General features: G+C 39.4%; 1 long non-coding RNA gene across 1 annotated transcript in view; it reads right to left on the bottom strand.

The window, feature by feature from the left end:
* The window catches only part of LOC124418340, a 28,037-nt gene extending 3,900 nt beyond the window's left edge, over positions 1-24,137 (bottom strand). Inside the window, exon 1 of the long non-coding RNA XR_006938674.1 lies at positions 23,889-24,137. This is a non-coding gene — a long non-coding RNA (uncharacterized LOC124418340). The remainder of the gene's footprint in view (positions 1-23,888) is intronic.
* Between the last annotated feature and the right edge of the window lie 2,793 nt (positions 24,138-26,930).

Below are 26,930 nucleotides of genomic sequence, written 5' to 3'. Positions count from 1 at the left end.
GCTCATAGAACTTAGCCTCTCTTTAAAGTCCTTAGGCATACTTTGCAGACAGGTAACTTCTGTTATTTAATGCTGTAAGATCAATGTATGCCTGCATCCAGAAAGCATACATTCTGGCTGCAGTTTCTATTTTTTGATCTATCTGCTAAAACCGCAGAGCACTCAAAGGATGCTTGTCTGTCAGCACGGGAGTCATCTCACAGAAACCTACATAAGTATATGTGGTGAAAGCTAACTATGCACTGTGCTGGACGAGGGCCTAAGCAACTCCAGCCGAAGTGTTAGAGCCTTATAGCTCTCACCATTCAGAGATTCACAGCCCTGAGCACAGTGTTGTGTCGCCGGGTCAGGTCTGAGATTTCCACCTAATCCCTTTTCCTGCAGAAAACCACAACTCAACAGTGACAGTTCTGTGTGCCCCCCAGTTCTCAGGGTGGGCAAGAAGAGAAGACAAATCCCTAAAGCAGTCAATGTGTACGTGTACCACTCTCTGTCTTGCTTCCAGTAACATGGATTAACATCATCACTCTGATACCATGCCTTTTGTTTTTATTCTTGAAAATCGTTATTGCAGAAAATAATAGGGAAAAGAGGGAAAAGAAGGAGGGAGGGAATGAGGAAGGAAGGGAGGAAGAGAGGAAGAAAGGAAGGGAAATATGTATTTATGCTTTATTATCAGTAGAGGAGAGCTCTCTTTTATCAGGGAGGTAGTACTTTACATTGTGATGAAATGCCACCGTTAAAATATTGCAAGAGAAACCAACAATGGAAAAGCAATATTTTGATCCTTTGAATTTATCTCTGAAAAGTAATTTGAGGAATCAGAGTTGACAGAATAAATTTCTGATGCAGTTTTGAGACTGAAAATGTAAGTTGGCAAACAGATTCCATTTCCTAATCAATTCAAGATGGACTTGGAAGGGGCATATTGTCTTGGTTTTCCATGTGCTGCACAGAGACAGTGTGTAGCATCAGGCTTAAATGCCCCTTCAGTTTTCTCAGGTGGGCACATATCCCACTGAAAAGCTGACTATGATGTTGTCACATTTGCTTATCTGAAATGCAAAGTCTGGTGAGTTGCTGTGCACATTGTTACATATGAAGTTAGAGGTGGGATATGGGTCTGTTATACCCAGTTAGCATGGCAGCTGAAGTCAACTGGAAAAGCTGGAAGCTAGCTTGTGCTCTGCCAGACTGTGCTGGGCCACATATTATGTTCCTAGTCTAAGTTACATATCCATGTGCTGATGGTTTTTGCTACTGATCAGCATTTGAAAGCAATGAGAATACTCCTGTTGAGTTCAGCAGCACTGGAGCAACTTCACAGGAAACATCACATCTCCTTTGACCATTTAAGAGAAGACCAGTTAAAAAAAAGGCAGATTCACAGCTTTAAAATTCAAATATACAACAGTGCTCATCTAATTTGCTATGCTGTACAGCACAAACTACAGGATTTCTTCAAAAATTCTTGTCTAAATTTCAGCCTCACTTCACTCCGTGCTTCAGCTGAGCACAATATAAAGGTCTATTTTAAGTCTTTTTTTGTAGTTTGTCATGCTTCATCTTCAAATTGATTGTATCTCTGGAACCTAAACTCTCCTCAGAAATACTTTATGAGTTCCTTTTCCAAAAGTTATTGACTAAATTTTCTCAGAATTCCCAAGACCTCAGAAGACTTCTATATTACATTTTGTTTTATTTTTGTGTCTTGCGGGAGGCTGTTTTCTTATACTTCTGTGTATGAAGATGCAAACTCCCACACAAAGAAATCCACAGACCACAGTAACCTCTCAATGGGGGGAAGAAAATTCTCCAGTTGTTATGTCCATTTTTGGAAAGTGCAGCTGAACTACTCATAATCTGAGTTCATCCAAAACTATTTTTGAAGTATAACTGTCAGCATTTTTGCCTCAGCAGTATTTCTGTGCTGCACTTAAAGTCACTTAACTGGAGCATTGTGGCATTAAGTGTTACGTTAAGTTGAACGTACTGTTAAACTAGGCATAAAGTGAGAGAGAGCTTATCTCCAACCCCAAAAAGGAACTATGGATACATTACATTGATTGCTTTCTTACCTCTCATAATAAATCATGTTAGATGACGTTTCTTTTTTAGCCTTTCTTGAATATCACTCTGCACATTTAATTCTTCTTTTAGTTATATGCTTATAAATTGCAGCACATCAGTATGTTGGCTATTGAGGATAAAAGTTGCTAGTTTTATCACTGAGCAGATTAAAAAGTTGATTAAAAGTAGAAAAAACGATGAGGAGAATAAAAATGCATGTGTGCCACCAACTTCAGAGCTCCAAAAAAATATTTCTGTCTTCAGTTTCATGTATTACCCAGAGGCACTATGGACCCAGGACTCCCGTTACTGGTACAAGAAGACCAGCTGTGGTCAGTGATCTGAATGATGATTATCAATACTTGTGTTTTCAGGTTTTTGTTCTTTTTTTTTTTTTCCTGGAAGAAAGCACTATAAATTTTTAAGTAAACTATTCATATCAACTGTTACATTATTTGGTTTTCAGAAGTCAGAGGTATTAACATTCGATACTTTTTAAGTGCAGAACAGTCAGTAAATATCTCTGTCTAAACTTAAATGTCGTAATCAAAAAGTATCAAAAATATAATATGTTTTTTAAATTACTGAAAACCATTACAACAAATCCTTTATGGGTACTTCTTTTATACTCTTTACACATTTTAGTCAATGCCAGCTGTTGACAATTATTAACAGATTGTTAAAAATCACTTTTTATGTGCGCCTGTGCTATTTCTGTTTGTAATTCTTACTAATTTTCTCCCTGACATTACGAGTGATGTTCATACTCTTCAACAGAAAGTTCCCAAATGCCAGAGAAGAGTTCATAAACACTGTGGACAAACCTTTTTTTTTTCCTCAAGTAATAGTATTTGCATTATTATTTTAGCGTAGTATTCTCATTTGATGATAATTTGCGTCCATAAATTGTAATGATCAGTAAAACCTCAGTAAACTTTAGAGGTTTGTAAAAGAGGTCCCCATTGGACATGCTCTTCCATTAGTTTCCTGGTATGTTCTGACCTGGCAGAAAATGCAAACAGAAAGATAATTTCCAAGAACTGATATCCTTTTTTAAAGGTAACCTTTGCTTCTAATACTAGTAATTATTTTCCCATGAAACAAGATTCATGTGCTGCGAGCATTGTTTCAGAAAGACTTTGGAGAAGGAAGGCATAGAGGATACATGTACACGCCTGTGCACATCCTAAAACCACATTCTATAATTAGTCCTTTGCTGAAGACCAATCCTACAACAAAATAGTATAGTATCACCTCTTTATAGGAGAAATATCTGTGGGAAAGGATAAGAATGATGAAAATCTAAACTTATGGGAAATATCTTATTGCACATAGCATATAGCATGCAATTCAAATAAAATATAGGAAACATATTCTGGTAGCAATTCTAATAAAACATAGGAAATATGCTCTACTAGCATTCCAGTATTATAACATTTGTCCAGCCAGCAAAAGAATCTATGTAAGATCACTTAAAAGAGATTCAGCAAGCTGTAGAAGTTGTCATACTGCTACTGACTTGGTCTCGACCCACTCTTTTGGAGAGGCAAATCTGTACAGAAAATAACAGATTTGACTAACAACTTGATAGATCTACTAAGTACAGGAGGATACTTTCTGCCTTTCAAAAAGCTATCATCTAAACTGCTATAGGAGGACAGAGTCCAGAAATGAAATCTTAAATACAGAACAAAGAATCAATAATTCAGCAGCAGGAAGTACAGTGGTTCATAGTGTTGCAGAAAAAGTTGTACACTGGCTTATTCAAAAAATGTATGGGAATTGGTTTCAGAAAGGTTGTTCATTAAGTATATGTTATTCTTTCTGCAGGAATCTAGTGGAATTTATTATCCTCTGACACAGTGGGGCCTTCTTTTCACAAATGAGGATTAGAGAAACCAGTTAATGGCTTGCTTATTCTAGCTGGAGCTGTCAAGGCCATTTTATAGTTGCAAATGTTTTGCTATGGCATTGTAACCCATAATTATAAATATGTATCTTTGGCAACTCCAAAACATGAAAGGAAAGTATTAATAGCTATAGCCAGTATTTTTATACTATAGTTCATCTACGCAGCAAAGTGTTCTTGGCATGGGGAACCCAGGAACTTCACATTACAAATACAGTAATGAGAAGGTCAAGAAACTGCCCAAAATCCCAAAGAAAGGTGATAGAAGAACTGTAAGAACTTCAGCCCCTTCCTGTATTTTTCTGCCCTCTTTTATTTTCTAGTTTTATTATCCTTCATATGTTCATATTTAATATTCACCCAAATAGAGTTGTCCTCGGTGCTTGAATGTGCTGAATTGCAGGGGTAATTAAAAGACAGAATATACTTTTCTAAGATATATTTTTCTTGGCAGTTTAGACTCATGCCTGTGAAATCAGAAAGAGAACATAATAATATTTAGCATGTCCTTCTAATTTTCACAAATGCATTTTTAACCCTATTCTTCGAAGATCTTATTCCCAACCTACGATGTTTTGCAGCCTGGTATTGCTGGCACTAACTAATGCTTTTATTCCCCTACAATACTCTCATTTGAAGATCTGCGGAACATAATACAGCCTAAGTCAGCAACATGAAGTGGCTAAAACACCATAAAATATCCTTTTCCATTTAGCAATTACCAAATCCAGCAAGATGTTTTCCATTTGAAGTCCAATTCATTTGTTTGCAGAAGACATTCAGATCTCTAACAACTAACATCTGAATTCTTTTACAACCACCAAAACGTACTTAAAATATTACAAGAGACATTTCATTTTACCTAGGATTTGAGCTAAGGTTGGTACACAAGCCAGTTAAGTTCTGCAAGGCTAGATATATAAGCTGGGGAAATGAAAAACTCCCACTGAAAGCTCTCAGCAGTTTCTTTAAAGACAATGGGGGGCAAATGTACAAAACAGATGTTTGTTTCAGGCCCATCTCTCTTAAAGTTGATGATGAATTCCAGCTTAGTTCATTGAAAAAACTAACCTTAGTCTTAATTAGTAGGAATATCATACGTTCTGCTGTTGAAGTATGTGTTGCTTATTTGAGAAAATAATAGAACTTTAAACAGTTGTGAGCAATCTCAGCTCTTGAAAGCTGATAATATACAGTTCTTATTTTATAAGTGACTTCTGTTCAGCCTTATTGTGAGTATAACAGAATTAGATGACTTTTATATATTACCACTAGCTGTTCGGTGGGCTTGTTTGGGTTTTGTTGTTTTGTTTTTGACATATCCTTAAGGGCAACCCCACAACATAAATATAACTCCTTTACTTGAAATAATGAAATCCAGGCCAGAGTGAGCCCAGGACTACCCAACACTTAATTTTCTGTGCTATTTATAGAGATGATCTATAAAGCAACATTAATATGATCCATTTTAGAGTGACTGAGTATTTGGCCCAACTCCCTCGCCCCTCCCAGGGCTGACAAGGTTTCAAGTAATGGAATCCAGTAGCAAGAAATAGTAAATTTATTTTGCTTAGGCACACACATGCACATATACACATTCACACACACATGCACACACACTATCATCATAATTTCCTATGACATTTAAGAGAAGAAAAACTCTTATATATAATATTCTACAGGTTGAATATTTGGCTTCTTCTTTTTCCAAAATAACTATTAAAGTTGTAATCGAAAGTGTTCCAGGCCACAGGACTGGGTAGTTAAATTACACGCTGAGGGGTAGATGGGCTGTGAACGCTCAATGTGAGCTTTATTTTCTCCAAAAATTCTTTCATTAGAGAAAACCTAAGACAGGCAACCCGATTTTATAATAAGAAAGTGCCTTTTTTTTTTTTTTTTCTATTGAACTGACCATTTTGGAAACTCAAAGAGTTCCAAGCTTGCTATTAATTTTTTACAATGTCAGCACACTTTTTATAAACTGGTTATTTTAGTGGATGTTTTTTTTTCTGAATTTTTGAAATATTTTATACACCAGAGGAAAGATTTCACTGTCTCCAAATTGGAGAACAGTATCATATTTAAGCCACATTATCTGTGTCTGAAAACACCATAAATATAGAACAAGACCTCTCGCAAATCTGTTCATTCTATGGCAAAAGCCATAGCAAGAGTTTTGGTGTTTTCTGTTCTTCAAGGAGATTTCTTGCATGAATTTTCTCTGCAAGTGACAGAATGAAAGCTCAGCAGCATTGCATCCTCTCAGGAGGTTATGGGGCTGCAAGATGTCCTCCCACCCTTTCCCTTGTGCTGCCTCCTATATGAACGATCCAAAGGCCACTGAAATCAGTAGGAGGTCCTCTATCAAGAACAGTAAGCTTCCATTGGCCACCATATGAACAGCAGTATGATCAGGGTGGGTGCTTCAGCAGGCAGTGAGGGAGGAGGAACTGAGTCCCCTTTGCCTTTAGTTTTGCGGTGTCATAGTGGCCTGCAACGGCACATCAAAACATGTTTAGGAAGAGCGTCCTTCCTCTATTCTCCAATTCACTTCAACTTGAAGAAGGAGAGGAAGGATATTGCTCTAAATATGTAACTTTGAAAAGTGATAGCTTTAAAATCAACTCCAGTATGGCTGGAATTAAAACATAAGATCTGTTGCATCTTCCAAGAAATATTTTTCCCATCTTGCCCCTAAAATATTACATACTTTCAACACAAAGTTTCAAAGACAACATTTTTTGCTACAAACAAGCTATTCCTATTTCTTCTTCAGGATTTTTTCATTGTTTTTTCAATTTGGGCTGGTGATACCTGAGGTATGACAGACAGAGCACACTTGTCTCTTCCATAGTGCCCTGTCAGTTCCAAAAGATCTCAAAGAATGTTCCCAGAGGGAGAACTTGGAGCACAAGCTGCATGAGCAGCAGGGAGTACTCATTTGTCCTTAGCCACATTATGTACATGGGTAGATAAGGCAGATAGCAATAGGACAGGAGGCAACAGCTTTAAACTAAAAGAGGGGAGTATTTAGATGAGATATTAGGAAGAAATTCTATACTCATGGGGCAGTGAGGCCCTGGCATAGCTGTCCAGTGAAGTTGTGGTGCCCCATCCCTGGAGGCACTCCAGGCCAGGTTGGATGGGGCCCTGGGCAGCCTGAGCTGGTGAGGGGCAGCCCTGCCCATGGCTGGGGGTTTGGGCTGGGTGGGCTTTGAGGTCCCATCCAAAGCATACTGTGAGTCTATGACCAGCGAAGCTGTAGTGCAGTCCTGATACAGGGGGGCAGGAAGTGATGTCAGGCTGCCTTGGAGAGCAGTGGGGTGTCAGACCACCCGCTTACATGCTTGCTTTATAAGGAGGCAAGGCCTCATCTATGAAACCAAATTTCTTTCTGGGATTTTTTTGTTTATTTATTTATTGTGTTTAGAGGTGGTGTAGAGAAGGTACAGCCTGGCACAGTGGTAGATACAAAGAATTCAGTAGCTCACCAGAGAAATCGGTTACAGGTCTGGAATTTTTCTCTAGTGACCCAAAGGAATTAATCACCTCTTCTCACATAAACAAGCCTTGTGCTTGCCTAGGTAATAAAATAATTACAACCACACTTCACATACACACTACCATCTGCCCTTTTCTGTTCTAACAGCAGTTCTTCCTCAGGCTGAAGCAAAAAGGAAAAAAATTATTAGCAGAGAACAAAAACATATCAGTAAAGAGTAATGTGTGTTTCCTTATTAGAGAGCCCAGGCCTCTCCTCCCTCCTTATTCCAGTATGTACAGAACTATAAAACACAGAAACGTTCACAGGATATTAAGTATTAAAGCACTGATGTCAGCAAGCCAACAAAATTACAAAGGACAATATACAGAAGTGTTACTGGGGCTACCATGCTAAAGTATTCATTTTACAATGAATTTTAGAGCTAACCCAAAAACTTGTAGCTATGGTAAGCACATAAATTGCTGGATTAACTACATCACATCAGTCCTACACATTCTGCTCCATTAGACACAATCATCATAGCACTATCAGAGGGAAATGCATCTGAGCCCTGACACATTTAAAATAAGCACCAACACCCTTCATGTTTTGGCATTCTTCTTCATCACTTTGGTAATAACTTATATATTGCCTGATGTTCACCATGCCCAGCCAGGCATGAAGTCAAGAAGTCAGTTATAGGTAGCATGTAAACAGCTGTTTTTTATCAGTAACCTCCAGATTCCAAAATTTTTGTGGATTAATTTTCCAGCTACACTTTGTCCTACACCTAGGCAAATATCAAAACGCCTGTTTGCTTTTGGCACCAACAATTTGTTTACTACTAGCTAAAACTTCGCTCAATATCACTGATGCTGCATTGACGTTGACAGACATATCACCAGTCATTGACACTAATGAATCTGTGCATGCACATGGATGGTTGTCCATGAGTGCCTGTGAGACAGAGACAGAAAATGTATGTGCAGTCTTCGCAGAGCAAACAAACTGGGAATCCTGGCATTTGCAATCCCTCCAGTGTGTGCACTGCACAAGGACTGACCTGTGGGCGAATTCATGTAGAAACAGCACATTCCTCATTCTTTCCTAGAAAACTCTTGCCAAAAACCTAAGTAAATGGTGCAGAACAAGTTTTTTTTCAATTGGGCCCCAAGGAGTCACAAGTAAGAAACAGAGAGACAAAGGAAGGTAGAAAGCATCTATACACTGTATGTTCAAAACTGCATTTATAAAAACTAAAAAAGGAAGGAGGGAGGGAGTAGAGGGGTTTACAGTTTGGTCATCTTATCCCTCGTGTGCCATTAAATGTTCCAGGCTGCATGCATCTGGAATTATGCCAGCTGTTTCATGTCTGCTCCACAGTGTTGCTGAACATTCCCGCTAATGGCCAGATCCTCTCCGACCTAAACCTGCTGACTCTTCCAGGTAAGAAATAACATTCAAGAAGGTGTTAGTGATGTGAGCTGAGCAGCAGCACCACAGCACAGGATCTGTACAGAAAGGCTTCCCTTCTCTGCTCAGTGCTGATGCACTCAGTTGATGCTTTTGGTCCTTAAGGTCATTAAGTGGCCTGTTCCTCAGATGCAACAGTCTGGTTTTAGTCTGTCTTGTCAGGCGCACTGCTCCTTGTACCCAAAGGGACACTGCACAATGAGGGGAAGACTGCAAGATCAGGTCCTGCTGTACTACACGCACATCCTCAGTGTGATCTTCATTCCATATGTGGGGTCCATATGGGCAGTGAGGAACACTACCATGGTTTGTTTGGGGTGCTTTACATATTAGACTTGGCAAAGTGTACATAAAAGTTTCCTCTCCTTGAAGGTCTAATGGAAAAACATACTTCATAGAGCTACAAAAGGGGGGCATTAATCTGGAGCTAGAATGCTTCTTAAATGTAATTTTGTATTTGAACTTGGGCTTCTCTCTTGTATTTTGCTTAATGTAGAGGAACCATACTGCAGTCACACTGCAGTGTATAGAAAATCCAGTTCTCTTATAAGGAAGAGTTAAGCAGAACAATTCCCAATCTGATCCCAGACACACTTCTGCTATGCACATTTCAAAACACAGTGACGGGCTCATTGCTTCACCTAAACCTCCCAACACAGTTCACTGAGTATCCTCCCTCCATACAAATTGCTCTGTGCTTCCTGACGAGCCATCTTTTCTCCATTGCTCTAATTCTCTTCCAGGGATTGCTCTCTTGTGTGCATCTCCTTTGACTGGAGTTGCTAAAGATTTAAATCTACCCGTAAAGGTCACTACTCTAACAAATGGTGCATGAGACTGACATTTTAGGGATATCAAGGCATGTAAAACTCCCACTATTCGTTGTCACTGTGTTGGACATGTTTTCCTAAGAAAAAACGAAAAAGTGCTTGCTCTGAGTTCTCTCTAACCAAGATTTTGTCCACAGAGGGAAAGAATTGGAGTCTTTGTTTTTAATTGCAAATACATACCATGCTTTCAAATTGTTTTCCTTACTTGGCAATAGGCTTCACTGTTTAGATCGTTTCCTTTCTTCCCCTTTCCTCAGCAGGAGACAATGTGGTCCTCCTGGCCCCTAAGAAACCAAAGAACCTTTGTGTTTCTCTGTTTATCCTGAATATGTAGGACTTTGTAGCACTTGGTCTTTTCCTATAAAACAACTCTGCATTTCAAAGGTAACAACATGGAAAAAAAATATGTACTGAATGACAAAGAAACACCCAAGGAAGAAGGAAGGAGCATGATGCATATGCTGTCCAAACATTCCCTCACCTCCTCCAGCCCCCTCAAAAGTAAACCCTGCACAAAACCCAAAGTTCGACGTGAGGCATATGTGAAAGCAATAACTTGCTCTGGAGAATCTATGCCTTTATGCTACCCTTTAAAATATTTCAGATAAATCAGTCAAACCAATAATGGAAATGTAAACTAAACCAGTTGGGCAAAGCCTAGAAGCCTAGTGTTCCTGGAAGTGCGGAAATAACATTACCTATCAGCCAGCAATTCTTTTAAAAACAAAGAGCAAAATCTAATTGGTTTTGGAAGAGGGGGTATCATTTACAGAATTTAGCAAATGTAGCTGTTTTTAAAATGCTCTCCAAGCTGCTCTTTATTTTTAAGCACTGCTGCTGTTTCAATTAGGCACATATTTAGCCAAAGGAATTGCCATACCAACACTCAAGCCAGAAAGAGAAGTAACATTTAAGTGGCTAATTACAGCCATGTCACACAGCCTGACAGCAGCGTAGGTAGGTTTGTGATGCAGCTAAAGCAAAAACTGGCTTCTGCCCCTGCCTCCACCCATCTCTATTCACAGTGATGCCTATAATTATAATTATCCTGTAGCGTTTGGTGATGCCATATAAATTAGCCCTTCAAGCAGCACATCTGTTGCTTCTCATTTTCCTCTGAAGACCTTGAGAGATAAGTTTTGTAGCATCCTTAGAAGCAATTACCTGTCTACAATCATTTTCTTTCTTTCCTTGTGCTATAACAAAGAAGGGGACAGATTCTTAAGCAGAGTCTACTGTGACAGGGCAATAGGAAATGGTTTCAACCTAAAAGAGGGAAGATTTAGTTTGGATATAAGGAAGAAGTTTTTTTTTTTACAGTCAGGGTGTTGAGGCACTGGCACAGGTTGCCCAGAGAGGTGGTGGGTGCCCCATCCCTGGAGACACTCAGGGTCAGGCTGGACAGAGCTCTGAACACCTGATTGAACTGTAGGTGTCCCTGTTCATTGCAGGGGAGTTGGACCAGACGCCTTTAAGGGTCTCTTCCAACTCAAACAATTCTATTATTTTCTGCTAATATAAAGAGTGAGAAATGCAAAACAAACAAACAAAAAACCCAAACACCATGAATCCCCACTACCATATGCGTGGCAGTCCCACAGGTACATGAGTGGCAGCAAGTGCAAGCAAACTAAATGTAGAAATAAAATGCTGGCAGAGTTGTTTGCCACCGTTTCCCAATAAATTTAGAAAGGCAAGGGTGGTCTTGTTACTAAACCACAAAACCAGGAATCAAGCTTTTCTTCCAGAAAACACTGGTATTTCTCTCTGATCATGAGCAAGCATATCAATATTTCAGTTCCTTTAGTTTTCACACAGATAAATTGCATTGCCCAGCTCATTTTAGCAGAGATCACCCTTGCCATCTTCCAACAGGGATTCTCCAAATGTCTCTGAGTTGTGCTTTGAGCACACTCAAAGGTTCCAGTTGGAAGAGCAAGTAATTAGTAATATTAGCTGTTTTTTTTTTTTTTTTTTAAACCACAAAATATCGTTCCTTTTTGTGAGGCTCTCTGTAGCTGTGCATGTTGCCTGATGGTCCCACTCTGCAGAACTTCGGAGGGAATTCTGCCTACATTAAAACAGCAAGGTGAGGCCAAACATGACACCCATTTGTTAAAGGCTGAGCTCTGCTGATGTAAATCTATGCAAAACACAGTAAGAATAATACGTGGAAGCTCAAGAAATACAACAAAAAAGTTTCTTACGCTAGCAAATGTGCATTAGCTAAACTTTACATTTGAAACGCTGGTCTCTTGTGGACCCAGAATATATTTTCCGTATGTCCGTGTGTTGGGAGTTCCATAAAATGCTGAGCACGTATATTTAAAATAGCTCTGACAATGTATAAAAAAACCTCTAAAATATTATGACATGGCCAATTTCCATGCTTTTTAAAATCAATGACATGACATGATATATTTTATGTGTGGAAATATACATCATAAATATTGGCCAATGTCATAATATTTTTAATGTTTTATATGTTGTCAGATCTGCTTTAAACACAGTATGTGTGCTGTACATTTACTGAAACATAACTCAGAGAGATGCAGGAAATCAAATGTATTCTTTTTCCATGTGGCTTTACTATATGTTTTATGGATTTTGTTGCTCCTTACATGCTTTTTTTTTTTGACCTCTTTTTCCTTCTTTCTTGCCTAATTTTTTGCTACCTTGCTTTCTTTAGCTCACTTTCCCTTCCTTACTTTCTTGCTTGCCTTTTCTTCCACTTTTCATGAAAAAGATTAATGTCCTTTGAAAAAAAAAATAAAAATCAGATTTGGCAGATTTCTGCTGATCAATTTTCTTTCAGCTGTGCCCCTAACCCAAGCAACTCTAAGTTAAGCACAGGTGTTAATTATGTCTAACCACTTCTCTAACACAAAGACTGAAACACCAGCCCCACCGAGATAAATAGGAAAATTATCATAGAATTGAACAGGCTTTACTTCCAGACTTATTTATTGGACATGACCATGAGTCTACTGCATCACATTTAAAAATGCTTAGCTGTAACTAGAGGGAGCCCCAAGCAGGTCACACAGGTGACTATTACAAACTGATTTAAGAGAAAAAGAATATTTGAGTAACTAACAGTGTTCCTAGGGTGAAAGGGAGTGGTGCAGCAGTTAAGAAGAATATATACACATATGAAATGTTGTTTCGTGGTTTTTATTTTATTTTTTCAGGTTTTTCCCTTTCCTCTTTTCATTCTTCCTCCATTTTCCCTTTAGAAATGGAAGGGAAGCTTAATTAAAACAACTTGTTCAGCAAGTAGTAGAGCTAATGAAACCTTGTTTCCTGTGGGTTTTTGTCTTATAACCCCTGCTGTGATAACCTTAGCTGCATTCTCACATCCTCTATGGCTGCCCTTGCTACCATACCTTCAGTTCCTCAAAATAACCACTCAAATAATTCCCATGCTCCCTACATTTCCTCACCCTACTCTTAAATCCACACTACACATGTGCTACCTGTGTCTCTAGTTCCTTCCTAAACCACTGATTTCGACAGAGGTTGTAGCAACTTCATTATCCTGGTGACTGGCAAGCTGCCAGATTCCTCATGCATCTTTCAAAGTGGTTCTTAATCCTTACTTCAGTATCTTGCATCAATCTTAGATTCTGCAGTAACCCCAGGGTTCAGGAAATAAATATAATTATATGTAACTGTATTCTACAGAGTTAGAAATGCACAAGAAACTTGAGAAACAACTAATGTGAATGAAAATAATAGGAAATACATTCCAGAGTAGCGCTCCGTAAGGGTTCACATCTATACTCAAACCTATTAAATATTTTACTGTGAAAGAATGTTGCAACTGCATTGGCACAGACAGCCCAGCTTTTGAGCCAGGCCTTGGGCCTGCTACATAAATTACTACTGGATTCCCTGACAGGGTGAGGAAACCTGGAATCCAGAGCCTGGGAATTCAGTAGGTGGGCACTGAGCATTAAATGAGCATACATTTCAAAAGAAAATTGTGTCTGCAGAAGCAATAATCCAAAGCTGAAAAGACCCTGTGCTGTGTGACTGAAGGGTGTTTTGAATAGGAGACTCCTCAGAGCACGAGACATGGACCCACACGTCCATGTGTCATGATGCAGCTGGAGCAGGCCCATGTTCTAGGATGGCTGGGTCAAGCCTCACACTGGCACAGCTGTCCAGAAAAGCTGTGGTGACCCATCCCTGGAGGTGCTGCAGGCCAGGTTAGGTGGGGTCCTGGGCAGCCTGAGCTGAGGGGGAGGCAATTTTGCCCACAGCAGTGGGTTGGAACTAGATTATCTGTACAGTCCCTTCCAACCTAAGCTATTCCATGATTCTATGATTTTCCCTTCTTTTCTGTTTCTGAAGTACATGCAATTATGCAGCTTTGATCCACCCCTTCAGCATGGCTTTTCCTTAGAAGTGATGGGTCACTGTGTGCCTTCCAGCTTCAAACAGCTAGGATAAAGTGTGGGCCCAAGCACAGATGTTCAGCCCTTTCTGAAAATCCAGCCCTTTTCAAGTGCTTTGAGTCACTCATCCAAAAAAGCAGAGACACTGACAGGAATTAGTCACTTTTGAAACATTCTGGATGGAAGTGAGAGTGGCTGCTCAGAATCAGCCTGAATATCACAAAGTCCACGCAGGCAGGTTCTGAAAGTGTTCAGAGCAGATGTGATCTCTTCCTCTACTTCAATTTGAAGGCAACCCAAATCCTGTAAATCTCAGCAATATGGAACCTGCAGTGCTGTAGATGGGCAGGGGGCATGGAAGACAAGCTCATATTTCTCTGCAACACCCTCACAGCCATCCCATATGATATAATCTTCTCCAAGAATAACTGAGCACCATCCACCACTAAGCAGAAGGCTCCGCAGGCAACTTGCATTGGCATTATTGCAAAAAAAAAGTAAAAAAAATAATTAAAAAAAATCAATCCCAACCTAAACCAATCTTATATACATAGGCCATTCAGTAGGTACCTGCTCAGGAGTAAAGCTCATGTCCTTCCTCATGACTATGAACTGCCTTAACAAAGCTGTCCCAGTGTGCTGCAGCCTGTTTCCAGCACTTTTGTTCTAGCCAGTGAATCCCAGCACTTGCAGTACTTTGTAGTTAACTCTTGGTTAACCAATTAACAATTGCTCCTCTTTTAAAGTAGGTAAGAAATAGTTATTTCAAAAATGAAAAGCAAAAAGCTATCTGCTTTGACTAATGTGATGGAGGCTATAATGGTAGGATATAGGTCTTCACTGCTCAACTTCTTTTCATTAATCTACTTTAATTCACTATGCTTTTGGGTTACCTCTTCTTGAGCCAAATGTTTGCCATGCATGTTTTTAACTGGAGTAACATGAAAGAGCATATTTGTTAACACATTTCTCCTGCCATCTCAAGAACACATACTTTCTGTGCAGTCAGTAATTCTGAAACTGCATGAGAGAAAGAAAATGGAGATATATTTTATTCTGTGAGATAGGCATGGAATAAAATGAAGAGGATACAAAAAAAGAAATTCTAAATATTTAAGAAGTGCCAACCTAACTGCAACTCACTGATGCACAAAGGAGATGTTGAAAAAAGCAGAAACAGCTTTACTTAAAACTTAAAGCTGGAAAGGAACATGAAGAAAAATTAGTGACATCAACCAACAGCATGAATGAATCCTGGAAATATTTGTGGGATCTCTTACAATGCTTATCACTGAACAGTAAGCCATCCAAGGCAAGTTTCCAGGAAAAAAATAAAAGCAAAATGCAAAAGCATTTTTTTTTTTCCTGGAGAAATTCTGTTGAGAATGTTGCTAGGAAGCTATTTCTTTTTCTTCAGGGAGAGGCAAGATTTTCTGGATGTCATTAAGAGATGATCCTTGCCTCTAAATTTCTGTATCTCAGAGATTAACTAGAGGAACTCAGATTTAATACATACATTTTTCCAGAAGTAGCACTCTAACTACAAGTGGTCCCCTTACACCCAAGTAAAATGTTTCACTGTTCTTTAATAAAGAAATCCACAGTCAGGTAACAATGAACAATGTATAGTACAGCAGTTATTTAAAAAGACAAGGTCTCCCAGTAGAGCAGTGTGCTGTGCTATGGGAAGAGACAACACAAAAGGAGATCATCAGTTTATGCAGCTAGGAGTGGAAGTGAAAGTGCCTGCAATCATGTCAGCCATTTCAGTGTGGCTGGTAAGAGAGCCTCAGAGGGGTGTCTTGCTCCTGCTCTGCACAGAATAAACACACTGCTACTTGACCAAACAGAGAGCAAAGCAGAGGAAACCACAGAGCTTGGGTAATTGAGCTTAGAAAGAGAGGAATAGCAAGTGATCTGGGTGCACAGCTCAGAGATCAGATTCCTCTGTGCTCTCCCCAGGTACTCTGAGACAGCAGGAACAATTACAGCTGCAGCCAGAGGGAAAGTGCAAGGAAAGGGGCAAGAGAGGGACTGCCAAAAATAACCTTCCACAAGCTGCAGAACCAGTGATTGAGAAAACAGAGCTGGGGCACTACACATAAGGCCACATGTCTGAAGCTCAAACAGAGTAGTGAGTGACTTCAGACTGCAGAGCTTTTTGTGGAGGGGGAGAAACCCCACTACCTCTCAGTTCTGGTATAACTATACTTCCACTTGCCACATCTTATATCCTGCTGTAATTGTGTCCCAGAGAGCCATGCCCATGCTGCATATGTACTTTCCAGCCTGCCCATATGCTTCTTAAGTGGTGAGCTCATCTAAATCATCCCTCTCATTTCCCTCCTACAGAAACTATTCATGGCCTTTCTATTTCTATTCTGACCAGATCGCTGATGCTCCACAGGACTCTGTGGAGCCAACCCTACCAAGATAATTGTCAGATTTGGAATCACTTAAATATTTTCGGGAAGAGCTTTCCTTATTTGCTTAAAAGAATCCAAGAGATTCTCAAATACTTGTGAACAGCAGGTGATTGTTATTGTCATAAGACTGAGGGCACACACTGACATCTTTTATATAACTGTAGGCACCAGGCTCAATGAGCTCTCCAAGACCATGTTACGTTGGGTCCATATCAGGCTGACAAAAGCTGACAAGCAGATATGAGGGTGAACTCAGCATGTCATGTACACGTTCATGAATGAACAGAAATACTCATTGCACACATCTGGGGAGTAAGTATCCCAAGCAGTGTGTGGCCAAATTTCCAAGTGCCTCATTTCCACTGCAGACTCTAGATTTTAACATTTTCTAGGCCTCTAAATAATGGGCTGTTTTTTTTTTATTACAACTTCAACCCAAGCAGTAGAGCTTACTTGACAAAGCCACTCATTTAAATATCCAAAGAGGTACAAGGCCCTTCTGAAAATTCACAGCTAAAACGTGTCAGTTCAGAACACTTGAACATGCGGTATGAAAAGAGCAGAAGAGGCTCAAGCACTTCAAAGGAGACATGTTCAGAGATCTCCAGAACACCTATCTATATATCCCTGAGATAGAAAGCAGCCTTTATGTCTGTACTCATCCTTCTGCTAAAAATCCATTTTTGGTACAGAACATCAAAATTCTGGCTGGATAAGTGCCTGGTTAAGTTGAATTAATTGACACTGTCAAAATGTTGACAGCAGCATGAATTTTTATGAAAGAGGGTTAGAACAGAAAGTCATCATCCCATTCCAGCTATAACATCTACAAAAGCTTGTGTTGTGCTTGAGCTACACTGGTAAAAAATACCCACAAAAGCAGGACTGCATGTAGCAGAAGGTTTAAATGCAGCAAAGCCTTCCTTGTATTGACATAATTTTGAGAGATATGCCTGCCTTCAGATGCCTCATATAGCACCAGGCTGAAATGGAAAGCTACTGTCCTTTCTTTGCAGAACAAAAGAAAAAAAAGAGAGTCAGATATGTCATTGTACTACTTGTGGGTGGGGGATTAAATAACCAAGATATCTAATTATTTTTTCTAAATGGAGTAGTAGGTGGATTTTGAAAGATGCCTGTTCTACAAGAGTGAAACATTGTCCGGAGTGACCAAATGGGACGTAGCTATGAACAATGGAACAGAAACACAGGAAGGAAAAAATCAAGATAACTCTCAGGAAAAACTTCCTAATGGTGTGATATACAGCCTAATATTGTGGAATAATCTTCCAAAAGAAGAGGTGGAAGCCCAGCTGAATGAGTAATTTTAAAATTAGACTGTAGGAAACAATTCAACATTGGCAAAGGGAATGGACAAGATGACCTCATCAGCCTTTTCCATCTCAGATTTCTATGGTTCTGAGGAAAGAGAACAATAAAAGCCACTGCATAGAATCAATCCCAGAGAGAGTTGCAATGGGATAAATGGGATCAGCTATTAAAGATGTAGATTGCGAGAGAGAATGTGAATGAGGATAAGAGGATGTGAGGAAAGATGAAGTCATTGATATGCTTAGAATGCAGACTTGGAGACAGTGATAGGTAAAGTCCTGTTTTCTGGACTGTTTTCTCAGCCAGTACCCAGCAATTAAGCACATAAGATTTTCCTTTTGCTTGTACCATAAATGAACCTAGTATTTATTGGAGAATAAAGTTCAGAACTCGCTTCAACCAGCACAGGTAATTAAAAAACTATCCTTTGGGGAAGAAAGAATAGCAAAACATTACCTTCGTAACTGGTAAGACTATTAAAACTGTAATTGTGGAACTATAATGCATTTAGGCTATTTTTGAAAGGGGTGGGAATGATCTGCACCCTGATTTTTGCAAGTGGATTCATTGTTTGTAAGTAATCCACCCCTTTTTCAGGAAAATCAAAAAGTATTTGTAATTTTTGGTGCATGGCAGAACATAACGTATTATTTCTGCTTATTGACTGGATACCCATAACTTTTTAAGTAGTAGCATAGCTACTACATACATGCACCATGTAACAATGGTGCAAATTCAAAAATCTGTAGTTGCTTTCATGAATACATACTGACCTCTGGAGCACTTGCAGAAAATAACTATTGTGGCCCACATGAAGATGTCACTCAAAAGAGAGTAATTTATACAGAGATCAATTTCTCCAACCAGTTAAGACATCAGAAATAAAAATGGGTAGTGGCCTAGAAAACATATATGGTTTACATAATAACCTAGAAACCACATTCAAAAATTAGGAATTCCTATAGTACTAGAAAGTGATTTTGTCATAGTTGCTGAGATATTTCTTACAGTTTGAAAAAGTAACAGTTATTGTTCACTGTATAGAACAGAGTCACTTGTTTTAGGCAATGCACACTGAAAGATGATGCCTTGAAAATAAAATGCATGACTCCCAGTACAGTAAATTCCCCCCCCATCTTAATGTCATCCAAGATAGAAGATAGACAGTAAATCCACAGGAAGAAAAAGCATAGACAGGGAATTTAAGAGTCCCACTACAGCATTAGTTTCATGTTTATCATTAGAAGTACAGTGATAATTACAAGTTGTATCAGTTTAAACAAAATGCAAAGTATAAAACTAAAAATGTAATCTGTATAACAGTGTGCCCGAGTATAATGACCAGTAGTTACTTTTATATACCTGATATGATTTCATTAAAAAAAAAAGTTATTACAGAACAATTTAGAGAATATCTCTATCTGCAGTTCCTTGCTCAAAATCAAACAGCTGTTGAAACCTAGAGCCAAGTCCTACTTTGCAACAAGCATAGATATTCATCTTAATTAAAGTATGTTATGAAATATTATCATATGTACAAAAATATATTATACTATATTGTATTGCAGAACACATAATATCTGTAATAGTTTCTCTGATAGGTTTCAGTATAACTTCTTCGACAACTGCTAACAAAACCATCTACAACTGAACAGCGCTTCAGAAGTAGTTTACTCGTTCATATTTTCCCATTTCTATTGTTTCTTTCTTTCCAGAAGTTACCTGATCTGTTTAGTACCTTTTGCACTTGACCTATTTGTAACTGTTGATCTCACGTCATCATACTACTACTAATTACAGTTGGTTTTGCCAACTGTCACAATGAATGTTCTCTATTTAGTAGTGAAGATAGAAGCTGTACCGTGTATTATAATAAAGACAGATGCAGTCTCCTCAGACACTTCCCAACATAACCAGTTAAACATTTTAAAATCTTTTCTTCAAATAAGGAACATTGTTATGAAGGCACTTAGATGACGGAAAGTATTGTGAAGAAAAGCAAAATCAAGAGTATTAAGTGCAAGAAATAAACATACAGTAAGCCACAAATGGAGTTCAAAGGGTTGTTCTTTTTTTGCTATGTTTTATCTGAAGTTCCATAAAAACATATTTTTGCCTCACATGATATTTCCTGAAAAAATAACATCATAGTAGAGCATCTTGAAATATTACCTACACAAGTAAAAGAACTAGTTGTTTTCACTGTTAGGGTACACTAGCAAAATAGAGCTTAACTCATTCCCAGAAGTGCTTTGAGCCCTGATTTTCTGGAGTGGTTTCTCTCTCTTACACCTACTGCCTGTAGAATGATGAGCCACTGAAATAAAAATGCCTGCTGAAATAAGTGTGTTTTTCTTAAACCGAGATTTTCTGGTATGAAACAAAGTAAGGTCACAATGCCACTGTTTAATTATTCAGCTTTAAGTTGTCTGTTAAAGTTCAGTGTAGTTACTGCCAGAGGGGATAAATTTAGTGGTCTAAACCTCAGGTCTGAACAGACATCCTGGAACCATAAGGTTCAAATATTGGCAGAACAGAGCAAGTTCTTCATCCTTCTGTGGTAGCTGCATTTTACTGCTAGGCAGTTTATTGAGCAGGGGTCTTTAAGCTGTGCCCTTAAAACCCAGAGCTCATGTGAAAATTAAAACTCCCATGCTGCTTTCCTTAAGACCATGAGCCTGCCCCAGCATCATGGGCCAAAGTTCCCCATTCATCCACTGCTATGTTTTATACTATTCGTTTGTCATCATCTACTGCAGGGACAGCTGTGTTTCAGCAGCCCTGTACTGTGAAAAGTGAAGTGCCATGGGAGCCTTTGTGATGAAAACCGCTATATTGAAGTAAATCACAATTATCATTAACACATACAAGAGCCACTTTGAATACATTCTGTCCAGACCACAGTTAGAGCCACTAAAGACTAATCAATTGACTTAGAATTTATTATCCTGTTCTCAGCTCACTCTGCAGAGCTTAGGGATTGTTTGGTACCTCATGCATTTAACTTTTAAGCCCTGTTGTGATATTGCCCATTATCATGATTTAACACTGATTAATATCCTGCTATTCCTGGCAATACCAACTAATAGTTGAAAAGAAAAGACTGAAAATAAATTTGGGGCATTTTTTGCTATACTTTATGTTAAATGTCTGTTAGTAAATATTTTGCACACTGGATATATGTTTTTGAAAATACTTTCTGGTTGAAAGTATACTCTCACCTATAATCCTACAGTGCTATAACATGATGAAAAGTACAACGATAATAGCAGAGTGGCACAATCCTAGGTTGTAGCAAATGAGAACACGCCCAAACACAGCAGCTATAAGACACAGAAACAAAGGGAGAGAATCTGCTTACCTATGGAAGAGCCTCCAGCAGGCAGGGATCTCCAGCAAGAACCCTCTGCCTCCACTGCCAACCCTTAAATGATGTCTGGGAAAGGGAGGATCCTGGCTCCTCCTCTTCTGGTCACTCAGGTGTGTTGCAGGCACCTGATCTCCTCTGGGTTGGCCCTGCCTTCCCACCAGGTGCTCAATTACTGTTTCAGGCTGACTTAGCATTTCTGCTACACAACCTAATAAGGATAACTTCTATACACCTGCACATGAGCGACCTGTAGAGACAAGTTCAAGACAAATGACTATGTAGAATATGTCTGTGCCTATACATGTGTGTTTGTGCATACACAATGCCCATAATGCATTTACACCAAATAAACAAGAATGAATATACATAGGTTGCTCCAAAAGCAATGCCTCATATTTATTTCCATGAAAACTACAACCCATACAAAGAGCACAACAACCCTATTTGATAGAGAACATTCTCAGCTACCAAACACTATTTTTCAGTGTAGTCACCATCATTAGCTAAGCATTTTCACCAGCAACGAGCAAGAGCCTGCATGCTGCACTCGTAAAAATTGGTGCCAGCAGATTTCGTCCACTGTCGCTGTCACCACTGCTGAAAGGCACCACCCATTGCCTCACTGTGCTCACATTCACTGTTTTGTCTCCACAGATGTTCAGTAAGCATCCGTGAATGTCAGTGGGTACATTTTTTTTCTGCATGGAGGAATCCAATTCAACACCTTTGCTTCATACATATTCTATGTCAGATGCCAATATGTCACACAGCCCCTCTGCTGCCATCTGTCATACAGCAACAAAATGTAATGGGATACTGGGAGGAAGGTTCAACCTCTACTACCATCCCAAGAACATCTGCCTCTCAGGTTGTGGGCCAACAGAAAAAAAAAAAAAAAAAAAAAGAGAGACATTACTTTCGGAGCAGCCCTCATACTTTAAGTGCTTCACAGGCTGTATGTTCATGGCTTGGTACAAGCACTGCAGAAAAACCCTCTGGGGTGGAAAGCAGCACCACAACACTACACAGCTGTGTTTGTAGAAGGGGAAATGAACTCTTCCAAATTAAACTGCTGTAAAATTTAGATAGGCAAAATTCAACTACCAGAGTTGGACTTGGCTGGTATTGTGAGATCTTAATCCTCACTCTGGCAAAAGGTCCCTTGTGACCTTTACAGCTGTAAATGGCTTGTATCTGGTTTTACGTCTCATTCAGAAGATAATGTTCACCTCGCACAGCACTGCTCTGCCACAAGAACTTTAGTTAGATGCTTGCCCATTCTGACCGCTGCTTCAAGCTCCACAGCTGGGCGTAGGCTTTTCTGTCTTCAGTTAATCCACCTATCACAAAGTCCAGGTGATCACAAAGCTGTAGGTTACCTATTACAGAAGCCTGCCACAGGGAATTGTACGTGAAAGAAGACTGCCAACAGCTTTTACATAGTGTAGTAGTTCTCATCACTCAGGGCTCAGTCAGAAGGATATAGGAATCTATTGAATCTGCCCTGTCCAATGAAGTAAAAAACATGGTCCCAGGGGAAAAAGTAATGACAGAAAAAAATGGAAGCGACAGTACTCAGCATTGTGTCTGCAAGTAATGAATATCGATGAAAGGAAAACAGAAAACATCCTTAGATCCTAATTTTCTCACAGTGGTAGATTCTGGAACACATCCAAAATAATTCAGATGTAGGAGGATATACCTGAAACTGCAGTATAATAATGATCGGGGAAGTTACTCCTTCTGAAACTGATATATGCAAGCTGTGAGCTCTTTCAAAGAAAAAGGACAAAACATGGAAGACTTCCCAGGTGATGAAGAGTGGATGAACCAGTCTGGCAACACTAGGAAGAGCTTCTGATGAGTGAAAAGTGACTTTGGAACCTGGAGCAAAACATTCAGAAAATCTTAGGTAAACTCATGTCAGCACAGCTGGACTTTTCCAAGCACTGATAGTCTGGAAATCAGGTGACTTTCTCCAGAGAGACACTTACATTGCTTCTAAAATACAGACATAATCTGGATCATAAACTTGATGATAAACTTAATCACACCAGATAAAAAGACCTGACTCAGAACTGCAAGTGCTTAGAGTATGGCCACTGGGCATTTACAGATCCCAAAGTATTCAAAGCCTTGATGCTGCTCCACATGCTTACTTACCAGTGCAACCCTCTGACCTGATCAGCAGCACAAAGAGCTTCTTGTTTTCCTAACGACCTTAGGAATGAAATAAAATGCAATGAATTTAGACTGCATTTATTATATTCCTGGAAAGCACTTGATCAATAGCTGTTTCCAGTCCACAGCAGCCTGGCTCCCAGTGTTCATTCATTTCATTTCTCAGTTCTGCCACTGAGTGTGCTGGGCAACCCAGTGCAACATTTGTTTTGAAGCTGGAGAAGAAAAAGTCTCTCCTTCTTTACTCTTACTATTTTCCCTGCTTTCTATATAAGTTCCCTGTGAAGTCCAGGGACAGACGGAGCATGTTCAGTGCTCATGCAGTGCAGGGCACAGCAGAGCCAGTTCCACATTCCTGTAATAAACAATAACATTACTGAAAAGACTAAGATGATGCATTTTCAACTTACATCAACAACTTCACTAGCGATACCTCTAGGAACACGTATCCACTGCCAGTAACTTCTTTTACCTGCCAGAATATGTCCCACTGAATCTGGAAAGGGTTTCTGAATTGACTGTGGAAATGCCTTTTTACTGTTTGCCTACTTGTACATCAGAACTCTTGCTCTTTTGAACTGGATGTATGAAAACAAACAAAAAGATCAAATAAACAAAACAAAAATGTGACTGTTACAGCTGCATGCTTTCCTTGTTGGCCTTTTTTGTTTAAACCATCCTACCACCAGAAGGACTACCAGGACACATTCTTCACTGCTGGGTTACAAGGCATCACATTTCAACTGACTTTGTTCAGGAAGGCTGTCCTAGATATGTAAAGTGACAAGTAAATAGTAGGCCATATGACAGCACCCTGCCAGAAGTCAGTGCAAGTGCCCTTTCCTTAAGAAGAGGAAAATATGTATACAATAAATGGTGAAAACTCTGTTCTTCAGAAATGTTTTGATGCATAGTTAACTGTATTAACTTTTTTCCTAAATTCACTCATTGATGGGTCACTGTATTAGGCTCTGCTGCTCTCTAGCAAGGCTGAGCTGATAGTTTATGAAGCTGCCATTCTGCACAATGGCTGGGAGGAGGGAGGAGGATAGGAAAGGGAGCCAAAAGCTGAGAAGAAGGATGTAGTGGAATGAAAGATGATCAGGGAAGGGAAAGGGAGAGTCTGTTTGTTAATGCCGTTCTGGCCACCTCTCATGTCCTCCTCTTGAATTTTTTAAGTTCTTCAGCTGTATGTATTTAGCTTTCTGGCTGCTTTTGTTTTTTGGCTACTCAGCCTTTCTCTTTGCATCTATTCACTTTCTATTTTTTTTCTTTAAGAAACTTTCTTAAACTTTTCCGGCCACGTCTCTTTCACATTGTGTGGCCGCTTCTCTTAGCCTCTTTGCCAGGCTTTTAACCAGGGCTGCTTGGCTTAGACCTCCCCCTACTGCTAGATGCTATTATGAAGCTTTAGAAAACTGCAGCACAGAGCAATGAAGATGTTTATACAGGTAATGAGGTGCACTAACGATGCAAGGTGATGAAAAGAGATCTGTCTGGCCTCCTTCTCACCCCATGGATCACTCAGCAAAAATCTGCTTGAAGTAATCCTCTCTGCCTGCAGCTCTACTTCTCCTGAGGGATTCATGCACAGCAATAGGTACAGTGGCCAAAGGTAGGGAAGACAGCTCCTAAAACACACTGAGTGCCAGGGCAGAGGACTTCAGAGGACAACAGGAAGTTCAAGATGGCCACCTCCAGGTTCTCTGCTATTCAATTTGTGGGATCTGTACTCTCCTACAGTCTAAGAAAACTCACATAGACATATGTTTTTATCTATTAGCCGATTTATCTATAAGTATCTATAAAAGAGTCAATTACACAAAGTTACACACATGCATTCAAGTATATAATAACAAATCCATCCCAGAAGGGAAGAAAGGAGTGAACCTCCTCACTGCAATATGTAAAAAGATAAGAAGTGGATCTTTTCTTTGAACTGCTTGTTCATCAGTGCATATTCACAGAAACACTAGGCGTATATATATTTTTATGGCTTGTAGTAAGGATCTAAACATGAAAGGGTTGGATTGTTCTTTATTGCTCCCACTTCATTCTCCAGGTCATATAGCCAGAAAGCGTTCACAAAGCTCAGAAGCTCCACAGCACACTGTGGTCTACACAAGTCTTCTGCATTAATTGATGTAAAGTCATGGTCTGGTGCCTCCCGAAGAAATTGGAGGCCCCTCCTGAGGAGCTCCAAAGCTCTTCAAGTTGTTGTTTTGATCTGGAATACCCCTAAAGCCCAGTCCTGCTTTCAATAAAGCCAGAGGTCAATAAACATTTGCAACTATCACTGAACCTTCAGTTAAAATTATGGATACTTTTTTGAGGTCTGCTTATCTCACAGGACCTTAAAGCACAAGCTAGCTGTACACTGTAAATAAAAGAATCCTTCTGTATACTACTGAAGGTCAGCTAATTCTTGGGCAGCCCTTAAAAGAGGCTTAACGGCATATTGAAAAAGGAAGTAAAAATGAGTACATCAGCTGAAATCAGCATTCTGGAGAGTATTGGTAGAATATAATTATTTAAACTGGAATTCCTCCAGAACACTGTGATGATTATAAATCTGGATATTCTCATAAGTCTTGTAAATGACTGAAACTCAGATGTGATAAATTATTCATCCATACAGTAGGATCATTTTTGAACACTGCAGTACAAGTTAAAGTGCTTACATATTGGAAAGACTTGTACATATCACATTTTTCTCTTTCATTTCCTTTCTTTTGGCACTGTAGGTATGCTCCATTTTAGTTGCCATCCATCCCCCCAAAGGGCTTGTGACCTCAGTAGACAAGAGAAGGTAAGAGATGGGAGGCACCAAATAAAAGATGAAGTTTATGTGGTTACCGATAGCTGTTGTTCAACTCCCCAGATTCCCTTCCAGAATCAGCCTCTCCAAGTGAGCCAACAACCTTGTGTGTTGCTTTACAGTTATTTTGTGCAAAACAAAAGAAAATGTGAGGAAAAAAACACTGGCAAAAAAAAAAAAAAAATCAAACAACCATGAAATAGAAGTCTTACATGAAAAAAAGAAAATAAAATCTTAGTTTATTTTTTGTTTGGTTTTTATTTAGTTTTAGTGAGCGTTCCCTAACTTTTTTGTAACTTAGATTAAGTAAGGCTTGTTGAGGAGATATTTTGGCTATCTCAGCTCTCTTCAGTTGTCATCATTCAAGCACTGCACAGAGCAGATGAGGGCATAAAGCAGCCCTCAGCACAAGGGTTCTGATGAGCAGCTGTGAATAAGCTAAGAGCAGCAACCACTTTGACTGGCACCAAGACGTCCAAGAAGGAGGTGTGTCAGCACCTAACAAATTGGCATCTACGAAAATGAGTTTGGTGGACGTAAAGAACTGAACTTGGTAGAAGAGAGGATAGGGTTCCTGTAGAAAGGACAGAGCACATTTGGAAATGCTGAAAAATCTATATCTCAAAGTAAAGTA

Source organism: Gallus gallus, chromosome 3 (assembly GCF_016699485.2).
Source record: "Gallus gallus isolate bGalGal1 chromosome 3, bGalGal1.mat.broiler.GRCg7b, whole genome shotgun sequence".
NCBI lineage: Eukaryota > Metazoa > Chordata > Aves > Galliformes > Phasianidae > Gallus > Gallus gallus.
This window is presented reverse-complemented; position numbering and strand designations above follow the sequence as displayed.